The sequence below is a fragment of the Sitophilus oryzae genome, unplaced genomic scaffold, assembly GCF_002938485.1.
Source record: "Sitophilus oryzae breed Bouriz unplaced genomic scaffold, Soryzae_2.0 scaffold_357_pilon_pilon, whole genome shotgun sequence".
Classification (NCBI taxonomy): domain Eukaryota; kingdom Metazoa; phylum Arthropoda; class Insecta; order Coleoptera; family Curculionidae; genus Sitophilus; species Sitophilus oryzae.
In genome coordinates this window covers 1004582-1023019 of record NW_022146926.1, presented here as the reverse complement: position 1 = coordinate 1023019, position 18438 = coordinate 1004582, and the positions used below count along the sequence as shown (strand labels likewise).

The 18438-nt window shown below is 32.3% G+C and overlaps 1 protein-coding gene and 1 pseudogene across 4 annotated transcripts in view; both read left to right on the top strand.

Annotated features, from left to right (window-relative positions):
• LOC115884782 (protein hu-li tai shao) overlaps positions 1–18438 on the top strand; it is a 128171-nt gene that overhangs the window by 4546 nt on the left and 105187 nt on the right. The gene's annotated exons all lie outside the window — the stretch shown is intronic.
• Positions 3135–4568, top strand: LOC115884768 (annotated as a pseudogene).

The following is an 18438-nucleotide window of genomic DNA, read 5'->3' as shown; positions in this document are numbered from 1 at the left end:
TCGTAAAATAAATGGTAAATAATAATTATTATTTTTACACACACCACTGGGACTAGCAGTAGATTGTGTTTTTCTCCGAATATATGCCCCGGCCCGTCCACAATTCAATCCCAGCATCTTTTATCTTCGTCTCTTCAACGCTAACGGCGCCGATCTCGCCTATCTCTTTCTCACAGGATTGATTGTTGGACGGGCCGGGAATCCACGAGCTTGCGACGATACTAATTGACATATTGATAAAAACTGCAGACCTGGCGCGTCTTTTGCGTGTTCTTAATGGACACAAATCGAAAAAAGCCCTTAAAACGGTAAAATCACAAAAACCGCTTGAGACCATAGACTTAAAATAAAATATAGACTACACTATTTACATCTCAAAGCGGTCAAACAATCTTTTTTGTATACATGTTTACTTCTGGGTACAGTCGACCGAGCCTTCCTCATCCAGCCTATGTTGTCACGTCTTTAATATTATCAATATTTTTTTTCTTGTTACACACATATATTGAGATATTAATACTACAGTTTAATAAAGTAGGTTTTAATATTCCATAGATGTATTAAATAGTCCTTATACTACTAAATTATAAGTCGGATACTGTTTAAAAAGGATAAGTTCTTTACAATATGACAACACCGATTAGAAGCGAGGGAGCCTATTCATTCATTTATTACCTTGTAGTACGCGTCGCACGTGTGCGGTAAAGCTTTGTTGCCGCTATGTCCCCGGCTGTATTAACGCATTTTCTTAGCTTGTAGTCCTTAAGTGTTTATTTTATTGACATTTTCTGTTCAAGAACTATAAAATATGGTTCGCCAGTGCCAAATTTGCAAGAAATTTGACTTAAATAATCCATTTAAGTCTTGAAACGACTTTCGACCGGTAGGCAACTCTTAATTTACCCATTGGGAGTCAGTGGCGTTGTTGTAGAAAGGCGCTTTTTTAGATAATATTTTAGTAAAATGTAAAATCTGAATTTTTTTCTCTTACATTACATTATTTACGTAAGTAAACAATGTTTGTTACAATGTAAGTAATTACATTGTAACAAAATCATAATTATAACCCTGTTAATAATTAATAATGTTTTTATTAAAAATATATTCCGGTTTATTCTAAAATTATCTTTAGAATCTAAAATAACATACAAGAATTTTAAAATGATATTACATTATGAAACAATATTTTTTAATATACCGGGTCGTCTCAAAAGTGGCTCACCCCCTTAAACTTTTTTATTTTTTCAGATAAAAAAAAACAGATTTGTATGTTAGTAGGTATATGACATAAATTAGGATTTATTGACGTATTCAATTGTTTTTGGTCTCTTCCTGTTTCACCGAAATGATTACATCTTTTGATTTTTAAAGGCACCCTCGGTATATTGCTACTTTATTCGATAAAATATGACACTCTGAATAGAATGACATATCATAGCCAACTTTTGACATTGTCGCTTAAAAACAAATCGTATTTTAAATTTTAATCCAGCGTGCCATGGTGTTGTTAAAAACACTAAGTTTTAATCAAGGAGCCTTGGAAAAATAGTTTTGATCGTCTAATAGGTTTCGTGTCTTGTATAGGCCGGTTAAAAGATGTACAAATCGTATTTTTAATCATACATATGTCAATTTTTTCAAATGGAACAAGGGTGACTCATTAGCATATTTGGAAAAGCATTTTTTATGAATATATTGATACCACACACTTGGTATTTCGAGTCAAATTGTCGTTATGAACCGCGTGTTACAATTACAATTAAATCATATGCGAAAATGTCAAAAGTTGACATATGATATGTCATTCTATTCAGAGTGTCATTTTCTATCGAATAAAGTAGAAATATACCGAGGGTGCCGTTTAAAAATTAAAAGTTATAGTCATTTCCGGTGAAACAGGAAGTGACCAAAAACAATTGAATGCGTCAATCAATCCTAATTTATTTCATATACTAACATACTAAATCTTGTTTTTTTATTTGAAAATATAAAAAAATTATGGGGGGATGAGCCACTTTTAGGACGCACCCGGTATAATAAAGACAGTACCGAGTTAAATAAATGTAGTTTTTATTTTATCCACTTCCTTATCACCTTCCTTGCTTTAATGGAACAGATTTATGTTTTCTCTAATTTACATAATAAGACATCACTTAACCAGAAAAAAAATTACAACAATCATATTTTTTTTTCTCTCCCTGTCGCCGATTCTATTAAATCTGTGGAATAGATCCTGATTTGATTAATATTAGGGGTTGTAAATGTTTGACTAAAATTAATAATTTATTATTAATTTCAAAAATTACGTAATTTCGATTATAAAATTTCTTCTATAACGTGTATTTTATTATTTTTATCCTTTTTGGACTCTAAATTGTTTTTTCTAAATTTTTATTTAAAAAACCTGTCCTAAATCTTAATAAAATATAAAAAAGTTTAAATACGATATATTTTTAATTTAATTATAGCTTCATTAAAATCAAAAAATTACCCGGCTATGATACGGAGAGTTCAGGTGTACTTGAGAAACGAAAGACAGTGTTGTGTTTCTCGGCAGAGTCGTCAGGGAACGACCGTTACGACAGAGACAACCTATCTATCGCTCGTGTCCCACTCGTTATAACCTAAAACAATAACACAACAATAACAAGACAGTGTCTGACCGCATGTTCCAGCTATTTATGAATGAGATGCTCAGTCTATATTTTATTTTAAGTCTATGCTTGAGACGCAAAACGCTTTCTGTGTGGCCGTGGGCTAATGTTGACAAAAACGTGTAATAGTGAGCCATTTATTATTGAAAACTATGTCTAGCTATGTCTATCCTAGTATTGCTGGTGGTGTTTTTTTTGGAGCAGCAAAAACTTTGGGTTTCTGGTTTTACCAAATACTTTACCGGTTTGATATAATTAGTACTGCACTAACAATATATTAGGTTTGATGCTTTAGTCTAATGCCTAACAACCAACACACTGTACAGCCGATTTATTGTCTTAGTTCATCTTTTTAGGTTTCCGGAGCTTCGAGGACACGGCAGACGGAAAACCTAAAAGCATGAACTCAAGATAAACCCTTTCTTAAAATCCACCACCGAGCTGCGTTCAGAAATCTATTAATTCTCAAAGTTCATGAGAATGTCGGCGAGCAATTTGAAAATGTTGAGCGAGGAAAGTCTGACCAGACAACCCGAAGAAGTTTTCGACATTATCTGTAAGCTCGGCGAGGGTGCTTATGGAAGCGTGTATAAAGCGTTGCATAAGGAATCTGATAACGTAGTTGCCATAAAACAAGTGCCTTTGGATACCGATCTTCACGAGATCATCAAGGAGATCTCGATCATGCAACAATGTGATAGTCCTTACGTCGTTAGGTACTACGGAAGTTATTTTAAAAACACCGATCTGTGGATTATCATGGAGTATTGTGGAGCTGGAAGTGTTTCCGATATTATTCGATTGAGAAAGAAGACCTTGAGTGAATGCGAGATAGCTACTATTTTATCTGACGCGTTGAAAGGACTGGAATACTTGCACTCCAACAGGAAGATTCACAGAGACATTAAGGCTGGAAATATCTTACTTAACACTGACGGTCACGCCAAGTTAGCAGATTTTGGTGTGGCTGGACAATTAACAGAAACCATATCCAAAAGAAACACCGTTATAGGGTCTCCGTTTTGGATGGCCCCAGAAATCATCCTCGAAATAGGATACGATTGCGTGGCTGACATTTGGAGTATTGGCATCACAGCTCTTGAAATGGCAGAAGGAAAACCACCCTATGCCGACATACATCCCATGAGAGCTGTGTTTATGATCCCCACCAAACCTCCACCGTCATTTCGTGATCCTGACCGTTGGAGCGCGGAATTTATCGATTTCGTTAGTCTCTGTTTGGTGAAGAACCCTTGTGATCGAGCTTCAGCCACCGATCTGATCCAACACGTCTTCCTTCAGAAATCTGGCGGAGCTCAAGCTCTAACTCAGATGATCTCCGAAGCCTGCGAAATTCGGAAAAATCAAAGTTACTCTCAGATCTCCGTTCGCGGCCAAAATAAAAATATAGTTCCTGAAAACGACGCTACTCTAGTGCCAAGCAAAACGCCCAGTCAGACAGGTACGATGGTTACTATTCAGTCTGACTTGGGCACGATGGTTGTGATAAATAGTGACGACGAAGATGGTGAAAAGACGATGAAATCCGAGGAAACCAAAAAATATAAGCCGTTATTTTTGGAACATTTTGATCAAGCCGAATCTGAGGAAAATCAGCAAGAAAATGCAACGACTTCTGGTGGTTATGCGGTGAATAACGTGGTTCCGTCTCAGCAACAGGAGGAATCAGATTTTTCCGAGCCGCTAGACGTAAAATTACAACGAATTAAACCTGTGAATACTGACTTTAGTTTTTTAAAAGATTTATCGTACGAGGAATTGAAGGAAAGGTTCGATTTGCTAGATGCGGCAATGGAGAAAGAAATAGAAGAGTTACAAACTCATTACATATTAAAAAGACAGCCCTTAGAAAATGCAATTCATAACAAAAGAGAAAGAAATAGAAATTTTTGAGGTGTCCCGACTTTTTTTAGTTAGGGTAATTAGTCTTCCGGTGCGATTTGTCATAACGGAAATACAATAATTGTAAAAGCTTGCTATTTTCAATGAGAGGGACTGCTTTATAATAATCTTTTTATATCATAATATTATCCCAGTGTAGTTATTTTTATATGAGAACATTAAATAGTTTTTTGACAATGAATATTTCGAATGTCATTGCAGATAAGGTCAATTTGAGAAGGCTCATAAAATACTGAATAAAAGATGTAGATATTTAAAACATACGTAGTAAATTAATAATGAACTGACCTGTAGACTACTTTTACAAAGACTGTTTTTCCATCTTTTTGTTATTTACAGGAAGAACAATTTTTATTTGTTTTTCTTAAAATGTATGATTTATTTTAATTTTATCTTTAAAATGTTCCTAAGGTTCTTTGAATTTATCTCTCTAATTTTATTAGCTGTGATGTAAATTTTTGTAATCTCCCCCTTATACAAACTGTAATTTAAAATAATATTTCTTAAGTTTTCATAGAAATCAGGTTGATTTGTTTTTGTTATGATTAGTCTGTTTATGATTTTCTTGAAAATGAAGATGGTATTTTTTGATATTAAACTATGAAACATCACTCATTATTTAATTTCATTTAAAGCGATTTGTTCTATGAATTATTTATTTATGTATGAAGATTCATGTGCGTACATCTGATGCCATTTTTGTATTTTTGAAATGAAAGTTGTTTAGTAATAATTTAAGATGCCAACTGCCTTTTGCTATAATAAATAATATTTAATTATCATCCAAGATTTGTTTTAATTTTGATTTCAAAATATTATTAAATCTTTATTTTTTTTCAAAATTGTTGAGAATAATTTAGGATGTAAAGAGTCTATTGTTGACATAGAAATTTAATATATTAACATTAATTATGCGAAAAATATTCAAGACAACACGAATTTATTAGAAAAATACATAAGTTCTATGTGCTAAAATTATCAGCAAGACAATTTCAATGTCAAATCATGACATCATGTGTAAAACATTTTGCTTAACAATTAAATTTTATATTTGTTTATTAGGTACATACGCGTATTTCTTTAATTAGCTAGAGTTCAATTCAAGAATATAAATTAATAAAATAAGCCTGTAATATAAGTAATAAAAAATATCCCTATGCAGGGAAGATTGCATATTGGGAACAAGTATATTGGAAAAAATACAAAGGAAAGAGGCTGAAAGAGCTGCCTAAATATTTTCCCAATTTTCTTCTGTCTTTTCTGTATCCTTTACCAGGCCTTGATAATAATAGTGATCTACGAGTATACATATACATGGAAACTACATAATTTTCTGTATTACTTTGCAGGTATAGTACTTCCGTAGTTAGTTGGAAACTGTTGAGACTCTTAATTTCGGTATTGCCTTTGTCGGTATCATCTGCACTATTACTAATTAAGAGTCAAACAAATAAATACAGAAATCATCCACAATACATCAAAATACTTTTTTGAATTTTAAACCCACTTTTTGCTAAGCATATTAGCATCACCAGCAAATGCTAAGACACAATTCGTATACAAAATTGTATTACAAACATTTTATATAGGCACTTGATTGGCATTGTTACCTAACGTACCAAAACAGGCAAACATTAGTAACAGAAAACTAGAAGGAATAGATATTTCTCTTCATATTCTCTTTACATATATTTTGATGATTTCATAATCTCTGTAACTTGTTACATGTATTATTAATTTTAAGTAATTTTAAAAGTAAATCTAATCAGATATTTTATCGAAATATTTTATCGAATATTTGTATTGATATATTGGATAATTTCTATATTAAGATTTGTCAATATTCGTGAAAGGTTAAGGAATATCTTTGGAATAGTAATTATTCGCAACCATGTTTGCGTTGGTTGTATCGAATCCTGTTCACCCACCTTTAAATCTAAATATATCCGGCAAACGAAACCCTTAAAATATCAACTCTCTTTGGTAGGTGTAGGTAACCGTTTTGTGAAAGAATATTCATATAACTTTAGTTGAATTTAACTACTACGTTTTAATACTACTACAAACATTTTTTTAAAGTTTTTAAGAGCCTAACATAGTTTAAGAATATGCCTGGTCACTTTATTTTCGTATTTAATATTACCTCTACCGATGATAGCATGAAAATTTGGTGAAATACGTCAATTTACATATCAAGGGGGACAATTTTTGAGGCATTTGTTGTTGTGTTACTTTCAACCTTTTGACCCCCAGGGCACACACCCCTAAAATTTTAAATGCCAACCCCTATTTCTTTTACCATTTTTGTGTTCCTTATAAAATTCTCAAAAAAATAATGCAGTTTATGTAGAATTCCATAAGAAACACAAAAATGGTAAAAGAAATAGGGGTTGCTATTTAAAATTTTAGGGGTAGGTGCCCTGGGGGTCAAAGGTTTGAAAGTAACACGACAACAAATGCCTCAAAAATTGTCCCCCTTGTATAATCGGTAGAGGCAAGATTAAATACTGTTCGTTTTCAAATTGTCACCCTGTATATATAAATCGGTAAAAAAACTTTTAAGTTAAACGGTTTTATCTTATGTGCACTGAAAACTAGAAAATAATAATAACAATTAGGTATTTTGAACTTCTAGTTCAGAAATATTTTAGTACTAGGCAGAATAGCTTTTAGGCATATTAGACTAAAATAAAAACGTGGGGCCCCTCTGAAATCCTACCTATGGCAAAGCATATCTTTATACTTTGGTAGATCATGAGCTCGGCGTTCGCTGGTGAAGCCGCCACGGCTGGTTATTGATTGTCAAAATCTCCAGTTACGATTATAGTAAGTCGATGCAATCCACACTTAGTATAGAAGAAAGTATTACAGCAATAGTTAATGGGCCTCACGTTTTTATTTTAGTCTAATATGCCTAAAAGCTATTCTGCCTAGTACTAAAATATTTCTGAACTAGAAGTTCAAAATACCTAATTTGATATTATTATTTTCTAGTTTTCAGTGCATATAAGATAAAACCGTTTAACTTAAAAGTTTTTTTACCGATTTTTTATTTTCTAGTTTTTAGTACTTAACGGAAATGCCTACCGAATATTCCTCATTCTATTTAATTCATTTAGTGCATCATTATTACATGGTTTTTTACCTGATAATTTATTACAATCTGACGCTCAGGTGTTTCTGACGCTAACAACTCTCTCTGTCTGTCGCGTTCTGATGCTAGCCTAGACTCATGACTCATGTGTTTCTGACGCTAACAACTCTCTTTGTCTCTCTCGTTGTGATGCCAGCCTAGACTCATGACGCTCAGGTGTTTCTGCCGCTAACAACTCTCTCTGTCTGTCACGTTGTGATGCTAGCTTGGACTCATGACGCTCAGGTGTTTCTGACTCTACCAGCTGCCTTTGTCTCTCACGTTGTGCTATTAACCTGGCATCATGTTGCTCAGGTGTTTCTGTTGCTAACCGTTCTCTTCGTTTCTGTAGTCGACTATAGGTTTCATTTTCACTTTCTTTTGCACGTTTCTGTTCTATACTTTTCTTTCGCCTTTTCGAGCCTTCTTTTCGTTGTGTAGCAGTTTCGTTTTTATTTTTGTTTGTTTTTTTATTTATTGTTTCTATGTAGTCCCACGAGTAATGGACATTTTAACGGTCGACCCCCCCCCAGAGGTCCAGTAGAGGGGCAAGGCTATAATATACAACAAGAGGCACCCAATCTTGAGGGGAAAACGCTTGCGACATTACATTTTTAGCCACCCTAATGCGATACAGTCCTCAGCACGTTTTAACCTATTACCTTAACTTGAGTGGTAAACCTACCGCTAACTACGTAGGTACATCTAATCACCTTTTTTTTATCTGTCCTTCTAACGTCACACAATCTTGGACACAACTGTTCTGGACACGACTACTCATGCCCTCACCTAATACGCCATTTTGTAACGACGTCCATCTTGGATTTTAAATTTTGTCATAATCACAGTATTCTACTAGTGTAGCCCTTTCATTTGATACCCATATTGAGGGAGTTGTGGAAAAATATGAAATCCGCCATTTTGTACCGGCGGCCATCTTAGATTTACAATGTTATTGATATTACTATATTGTATTGTCATCGGAACTAAAGGTATGTACCAAATTTCAGATCAATCTGACAACAGGAAGGTACTTAAATTTCAATTTCTAATTTTGACCCAAACAAATAAATAAATACCGTACGGGTCGAGCTAAATAAAACCGTTTAAAAACAGCACCAACTTACAGAAATAAGGATAAAATTTTATATTTAAAATTGACATTCTTTAGTAAGTTCTTGAATATCATAAAAATGATTTTACATATCATAAAACTCGCTACAGCAACAATATAATATTTAGTAAATCAAGACAAAACAAATATAAACTGTCCGATGCACAATGCACTAATTTGACATTACCAAGAACTGTTTTACACAAACAATAATTGTCCCATTGTTAGCGAGAAGCAGATTTCTACAGATTAAGTGTGTAACGAGCAAATTGTGAGAATGACCCAAATAATGAAAGCAAGAACGTGGCCACCAACAATGGTCTATCTGTAAAATGGTTTTGTTCTGGTCGCATTTTTCAAAATAATAAATAAAAACAGCAAGCTTTTATAATGCAACAAGTTGTTAATCAGAAAATATATTGTTGGTTAGAATTTTTAATACAATTTTACATGTATCTTTGGTGAGACCAGAAAATGTTTTATAAGAATTTTTCGATTAAGTGCAATCTAACATTGATTTTGGGACCATCTAAACTATATCAATCTTTTTGGACCGCTTTGTATCTAGTAAATACTTAAGAAATATGAAAACAGAAAATGATTTATGTGAAATACTGTCTAGAAAAGGTTATGAAATTGTCGATTTTTTTCACGTCTTGGTGTATCTGTTCGACCAACATGCAAAGGGTCAACGAACTCACCAGACCATGCGAAACCGAATATTATCTTTGTCGCCGCCATATATCATTAAAAATGTAAAAATAACGTCCAATACTAATTTGCAAAAATTATGACTAATTCCTGTTTTTATGGTATTTGTGGTATTGGTTTTACACACCATATTCCACAGACATTTTTTATAGTAAATACTATTTTAAATACCGTGCTGGCAACTGTTACTTTTGGGTCGGCATTTACATATGTGGTGCTGTTGCGGCGTTGCCGATACGCCTTTCCCTATGAAGTAAAGTAAAATCACGATCGCAAACCGCTAATTTTTAAAAGACTTTTTTCAAGAGATAACTAGATAAAATCATTAGACATGTTTCTGAACATCTGAAATGGAATTATAAGGATATCGTTAGGGTGTCATTTTTTTTATAACGAGAAAACGTCAGTAATCGCGATAATTGAAAAACTCAACTTTTTAACACATAACAGGCCATAACTCAAGAACCACTTTAGATATTGAAACTTTTTTTTATTTTTAAGATGGGATATTTTACAATATGTTTCCATAAGAAAAATTCGATAAGGTTGTTTTTTTTGTTCAAAAATTGTAAACAATACATCCGTTTACTTTTAGAGCATAGCAATTTGCAGCAATCGTGTAATTTTTTTATTGATAAAGATTTTCACATACTGTCTACAAAGAAAATACAGCAGAAATATTAACAAAGTTCTTGAAAAAACTACAATCTATTATTTCTAATAGATTTCGAGATATCGATTTTTGAATTAAGAGTTCTAATAGCGCGACCACTATCGAACACCCACTCAATTCCACTTATTTTTACCAAAAATGCAAGTGTTTCTAGCTTGCACTTAAAAAAATTCAAGCTATAGGGAAAATTACAACGATTCGTTAATAAATGAACAAATTAAGTATCACGAGACGTAATTAAATCGTGAAGCTGAACGTTTTTCCAATAGCTAAATAATCTTTTGATGAAAAATAATAACGACACGCAAAGACGATGACGAAGGACGGTATATACAATCAGTCGGCAGTCCGAGCAGTCTCACGTCGCATTTCATAGGTCCCACATCATAGTACGCACGGGTTTTGTTGCTTGGAATTTTCCACTTGGAATTTTGCATAATTTGCTTTTTAAACGCATATCGTATAACAAATTAGTGATCGTTATTAACATGCATTTGTCATTTTTTATGGACAAATTTTAGGATATATGGATTCTTTAAAGGGGTTTCCGAAAAAATGGAAATTAGAGCATTTATTTGCTATATTTGAAGGTAAGAGACATTTATCTAGTGCACCTTTTAGATAATGCATGCGTGACTATAGATAGAATAAGAATATAGGTGTCGATTTTTTTATCCAAATAATTACAAAAATTTTAGAATTTCAAGTCGTCGTAATAAAAAATTCAAAATGTGACCAAAGCTTATAATTTTAATAGTTTGTTTGCTTTACTTTGATTAATCGTGATGTAACATTTTTTTGTAATTTGTAGAGTGATGAACCACCCCAAACTACCACCAACTACAGACTAGGAAAACCTAAATTTATCAGAAAATAATATACCTCGTAATATGCCTGTATATGATGTATAGACTTCTCTTAGATCAAAATAAATTTTAGTTGAGTCAATGGTATTCGCTATTGGTTTAAGAAAAGTGTCTCTTTAATCAAGAAATGTCCCTTTTCAATCAAGAATTTTTGCATGAATCAAAGAGACTATTGTTCTTGTAGCAAGAACTTCTATGCATATTAATTTTGGGTCAAGAGTGAAATACTTTGGACAGATAGATTCTTCTATTCTCTAAAGTAATTTTTTAAAGCTTATGAAAAGATACTTGATGCTTTGGGCTAAGGAACGTCGTTCTTGACCCTATTGAAAAGCGCCAATCTTTTGGGTCAAAGTCATATTCATTTTGACTGAGAGATCCTTTTTTTCAGTGTTCCGAAGACAATTGGAAATACTGGGATTCTTAATTCGTTTGTCCAGACAATACCAACAATGGTACCCACAAAGATAGTGTTGCCCAAATTAAAAGTTCCACCCTATTCCAGTTATCTTCGGAAAAACAACTAGACTCTAGATTCAACAGAGCAACAGGGTGTGTAAGTGAATTTTACCTGTCTATCCAAATCTAACCTAACCTAATTATCTTTTTACATAGAGGAAAATAGAAATTTTATTCCAGTCCACTCTGTAAAAGGGAGAAGAACAATACTGCCTAAAATGCAAATGTGAAATAAACGGTCGAAAATGGCATCCACCATATATACTGGGTGGGCAACAAATGCAAAAATGTTTAACTTTGTGTTTTCTTTCTTTTAATGATATATCTGGTCATCGAAACTGCGTGGTCTGGATTTTAACGTGTAAGACAGTGATGTAGACAGCTTAATGGAAAATCAAATGTTATTAAAAAGAGATAAAAGTTAACTTGATACATTTCTTCTATGCGGTATTGCTGGATTTTGCATGAAAATTTCAAACCGCACAAGTAAGAGTTTGTGAAAAAGGTTGCATCTATAGGGTTGGAACTTTTATTTTTCACAATTAGTTACTCATTTTACTACAGTTGTTGTAATAGAGTATATTTTATTTTTTGCTTAGTTATATTATTTTTTCAGTAGTATACATGAAAACAAACCAAACAAAAAAAACGGCAACATTGTATGCCGCTTTTTATTTTGTCATTTTTTATATTTATCTCTGTTGCATGCCTTAAAATACAGACCACTTAGATGAAGTGACTAGGATGTTATAATGCAGAGTGTTTCTGCCTTTTGTAATATAATTTTGAAAATACATATTAAAAAATAGTCAAATCAATTAATTAAGTCCTAATAATAAGAAGATAAGATGATGGCTCCAGTGCATTTAAAAAAATATATATATATTCCCAAAAAGGAGATAGAGGATATTGTTCACGTTCACCCATTATTACAACTACATTAGTCCGCTCTGTATGCCATGTTTACAGTTATGTACGAGTAACGATCGCATCAACCCATTGTATTTACTACCAATCCCATTAGTAATAAAGCAAAAACAACCAACCGCTATTTTTTTCTTGTTTTATGTAGCTCTTAAAGGAAACCAGACGTACAAACATAAAATGTAGATATAGCGAAGAAGGTTAATGACACTTCTCAAAAGAAAATCAATATTGGACGCAATGCGTGATTATTGGTTTTGTAATGTTATATCCATTATCCATTTCATGTAATTTTCCAAACGTGATATAATTTTGAGCGAAAAATGTCCATATTTTAGTATAATCTTTTTTATATTGTGCAAGACTAGCGTTCAGTTTGCAGGGTCTGGTTATTTATCTATAATATATGTACAGGGTGGGTTAAATTCGACGCTTTTAAATGGAAACAGCCTTTTCTGTAGGAGATAGACAAAAACTAATATCGTTGTCTGGAGCTCAATTTTTGTCAAAAACATGATGGTGAAACCGCATATCGATATCTGTTACTGTTTCAGAGTTACGGGGTGTTTTTCAAAAATATGCATTTTTAACAAATCGCTGTAACTTTTTTGCTATGGAAAATTTTGTATTTCTATGAAAACATATCCAAAGCACCTTTTTACGTAGAATTTAATGGTTTAAGTAGATTTTTTTTAATTTAATAATTTAAGAGTTATCAACAGAAAATTTGATTTTTTATATGGGACACCATGTATATTTTTAATTTATTGAAAATAATTTAAAATTACCTTTTCAAAAATATAACACACTTGATATTTTGCTCGATTCCTCTTCGAGATATAGAGTATATAAAAATTCGCCCGCTTTAAATAAGTAGGCTTTGAACGGCACCGGCGGTAATGCAAAAAAATTCTATCTGTGAGCATCAATTAAAACGAAAATAACATTTGCTATGAGAGATGCAGAATTTTATGACAATTTAAAATATATTTAACCAACATCAACACATTTAAACTATATCTAATAACAATAAAAATAAATAGCAAACCAAGACATGAAATTTTGCTACAGGTGTTCGACATATCGACCGTCTTCTGTTATGGACAGACGGGGCAGTTTTTGAACATTTCTCGCGGAAGCATTAACTCAGTGGGGGTGAAAGATACCCTCTCATAACTGCTAAGTATTTCTAGTTCTTGCCTAGATGATACGGAAGAATAAGGAACCTTTATTCTTCCGCAAATATATCCATCCATAGATCCATGGGCACTAAGTCAGGCGGCCTCGACGGCCAACGGCTGGGATCTTTGTCTTTCGACGGGAATTATAACAAAATATCAAGTGTGCTATATTTTTGGAAAGGTAATTTTAAATTCTTTTCAGTTAATTAAAAATATAGAGGGTGTCCCAAATAAAAAATCAAATTTTCTGTTGATAACTCTTAAATTATTAATTTTAAAAAAAATATACTTAAACCATTTAATTCTACGTAAAAAGGTGCTTTGGAAATGTTTTTATACAAATATAAAATTTTCCATAGCAAAAAAGTTACAGCGATTTGTTAAAAATGCACATTTTTGAAAAACACCCCGTAACTCCGAAACGGTAATAGATATTGATGTGAGGTTTTCACCATCATGTTTTTGATGAAAATTGAGCTCCAGACACCGATATTAGTTTTCGTCTATCTGCTATAGAAAAGGGTGTTTCCATTTAAAAGCGTCGAATTTGACCCACCCTGTACAGTTGGATTGTCTTTACAAGGGGAAAAACTTTTATTATTGATATTTTGAGAAAAATGCATTCTTCATACAAAAACTTGATTCTACGTTAATCAGAATTAATTATAATGATCTGCCAATGAATGAAATCGAAATTATATTACCATAGAAACGCCTTTTAGTTTTTAGGACTTTCAAAAATTCAAAAAAATTGATTTTTCACTTAAATTTTGAGAACCACTGGATCTTTTCTGGGTTTTCTTTCCTATAAATTTAATCTACTACCTATGTTGCCGTACTATGAAGACATTATGTTTTTTTGTTCTCACTAAAAATTAAGATTCCCAAATTTTTTTTAAAAAAATTCCGAATTTCCAAAAAAGAAAATTTTCGGGAAAAAAAACTTATAGGCATGTTTCTGAGGTCGAAATATTATATATATATAAATCAAATCGAAATATTATATATATATTATATATATATATATATATATATATATATATATATATAGTTATATATATATATATATATATATATATATATATATATATATATATATATAGACTAAACAGTATCTAGAGGAAAGCACATGTTGAAAGGTTAGCGAAAGTCCCTTTATTGTTTAAGCTTCGATTATTAGCCTTTTCTTTCAGGGACTCTTCAGTAGTATAAATGTAACCTTCTATTCCAGTAAAACTGATTGTGTAACCAGTGGTCAGTACAACATTACTGGCCTCACCAGCAGTCTCTCATTTTCAATGTAGTAAATCAACTTTTAAATACATGAAAAAATTCAACTGGTTAAAACTTTATAAAAATACGTGTAAGCGTGAGTTTAAAGTCAGCATAAGGATGTCAGGCTCTGTAAATAGGCATTTATCTTTTCATGAACGATATAATATTTTATTATCAAAGACAAAGAAACGAATTAATTTTTTCAAGATTTTTGGTTATAGTGAAAAGACGTACGACGATCACTCATTCATAGCTTAAAGATAAATATCATTTCGATAAAGGACAACTTGCATATATAATAAAAAGAGTGAAAGAGAAACAACTCATTTTTCACTCTTTTTATTATATGCATAAGTTTGTCCTTTTTTACTTATCAGGAGTAAGATATTTTATCTTTTTTGAAACTATGGTGTTCGTTAGTGAACGATCGGCGGTGCTAACAAAAACGCACTTTACTGTAAAGAAAATCTTGAAAATTAATTCGTTTCTTTTGTCTTTTGAGTATTTACAATAAAATAATTATATCGTTCATGAAGCAAAGTTAATTGCTATTTTATTTTAAGATTTTTGACATGCAATTTTCGTGCTTTGACTTTGTACTCACATACACGTTGTATTGTTTTTTTATAAAGTTTTTGTAGTTAGTTTTCACGTGTATTTTAAAAGTTGATTTTTACTACTGCATTTGAGAAATGAGGATTCTTTTGATTGTTGAGCAATGTTGTAAACTTTACCATAATCCCACTTTGGTGAGTTGCATTTTAATAGTTTTTTACAAGAATAGAAATTGTATTTAATTACTATAATTGTAGAAGAGTCCTGAAGAAGAGAACAACTGAATTCTCGAAAGCTTGACTAAACAATAAAGGGTTTTTCCTTGAACTAACGGCCTTCTTATTAGACTGCATCCCCAAGACACCTGTTTAATATTTTCTCAACTAGTCAGTCGCGTAGACTATATATATATATATATATATATATATATATATATATATATATATATATATATATATATATATATATAGATATATATAAAAACCCTAAAAATAGCAAAATAAAACACTAAATCACTACGGTACACCAAAACACTTTTACTTTTGCACTGGACCACGGTGGGGTATTAGCATGAAAAAGGTGATCGAAATTCGAAAAAGCAAATGTGTTTAAGATTTCCCAAAAAAAGATAAAAATGATAAGTTAAATCATGTCTGCAATGAATGGCGTTGCTATGGGTGTGTTTAGTTGCATTCATTTGTTTCAACGAAACGTCAAGTTGTTACTTCTCACAGATAAGAGGAAAATGGCTAAATTTTATGTCTAAAATTATAAATTGTTTTTGTTCTTGTGCTCTTTTTACGTTTATATTATTGTTTTGATTGAATATGGCTCAGCAAGCTGCAGGTATGTATTCTACAGAAACGTATTATTAATTTTGATATTCTCTATACTAACGATGTTTTTTGCAACTAAAAGTTGGGCGTTCAGAAAATTTGATTAAATTTGTGACATTTTTATTATACTTAGAGATTTAGTTGCGCATTTCGAAGAATTCATCATTATATACGTTTTACTTAGTAAACATTGGACTTTCATACAGTAAAATAAAATACTGCGACTTTTTGCGACTTTGCTGATAAAATGAGAAAAACATTCTTGGTTTCCTCTAATTTGCCAATCAGTGATATACTAATGCGAGGTGTAAACCGCGATGGAATTGTTGTGTACAAAGCGATCGCATTAGTGCCATTACAGTATAACACAATTTGGCATTAGTAGCGACTTTAGTGGTAAGGGCATTGCTCGCGGATCAGTCATAGCATTAGTAGTATTAGTTGCGATATTACTACTGGTATTAGTGGCACTGACTGTGGAAACACTGGAACAGTGATTTTTCTTTTTTTAGAATCGACGAATTATCCTTTATTTTGTTCATATTATTTCCTCTTTAATTGAAATTAGCAATAATTTATATAAGGTCTACATAAAAAAATTTCGATCAACTATCTGTGTCAAATACCCCACTGTGGGGACGCGCGTTTCGCTAACCACGTTAGCATCATTAGCAAATGATTAAACCAGGGATTTTGGAGCTGGATCTTCCAACGTTGTGACTGGAGTAATGCCTGTTTTTGTTTTCTTCCAACCCCATTCTTCGGCATCTTTGGTACAACCAGACCAATGCTGAACCTGATGCGGTAAGTTCGCAATGAATGCTGTCCAGCACGACAATTCATTATTCATAAATTAATGAGCGAATTAATGAAACGCCACTGTTTCATGACAAAATTGAAGAAACTAAACTAAAACTAGTTTTAGTGAACCCTAATCGACATTTGATTTCGGAAAATCGACTATACATAATATATCATATTTTACGCAAAATTGTAAAATTTCCAGGGATTTTGTGCCTAAACGGTTCACTTCAGCCAAAATTTCCATAAAACATTTTTTATAGGAAATTTTATTCTCTTTAATTTTGCTCTCCTCAAATTTTCGCGAAAAACGCATAGTTTTCGAGATATTCACAAAATACCGATTTTGGGCGCCATCTTGGCAAGATGGCGGCGCCGGCGGCAAGTCTGGGAATGTGCATTTTATGGATTTTAGTTAGGGACCCCAAAACCTATAAACCTGCAAAGTTTCAAAACTTTCGGACTTTTTTCCTAGCAGGCCCCTTTTTTGATCCCCAATGACTGAACTAAATGCGGTCAATCTCAGTGGACAACCACACGCTTTTATTAACTCAGTTACACTTGATAACGGTCAGTGATATCTAATGATACAGTGTGCGTTAAAATAAATAAAAAACAATGAAAGTCAGAAATTCTTTTAGTATCAATCAAAAGTAAATTGTTTTTTTCTGATTATTTGACGATGTTGTCTGGCTGTTTGATAATGTCCCCCGTCTAGTTGGTCAGACTTTACTGTTAAACTTTCACCAATGGTTAAATGCACAGTCTGTCTTAAACCAACATCAAGCTTAATATGTTTGACGTTGCCTGATGAGTAAGTTAAGTAACGACATATCGTCGGCAGTGTTAATTCTTTCAGTACGAGGTCGTTGACATTTGACGTCCATCAGTATTCATTTTATTTTTCTTTCATTCTAATGCTTGCATTGTTGCAGCACCGCCTTTTAAAATGATTGAACTTTGAATATATTTATTCTCTACCTCGGCCCCTATGTCGATTGCGAACTTGTTCCTTTTTCAAAGTCTAGACCTGAATAGACGCTTCTTCGAGATTCTATCACGCACAATGATTAAACGAACTATAGTCGAACGTTATTTCAAAGAAATATAGATATTAATAGCGTGATTATAATGCACAAGATATACGATTTAAACACGTTGATCGTATTTCAATGTATGCAATAAGATTTAATGCAAAGAAATATCGGATCAAATATATAATTTAAATGTTTGGATTAATTATAAAATTTAAAATAAACCCACCGAAAAATTTCGTAGATTGAACATATTTTAATAAATGAAGGTGTAATGGTTATATACTGATACCCAGGGT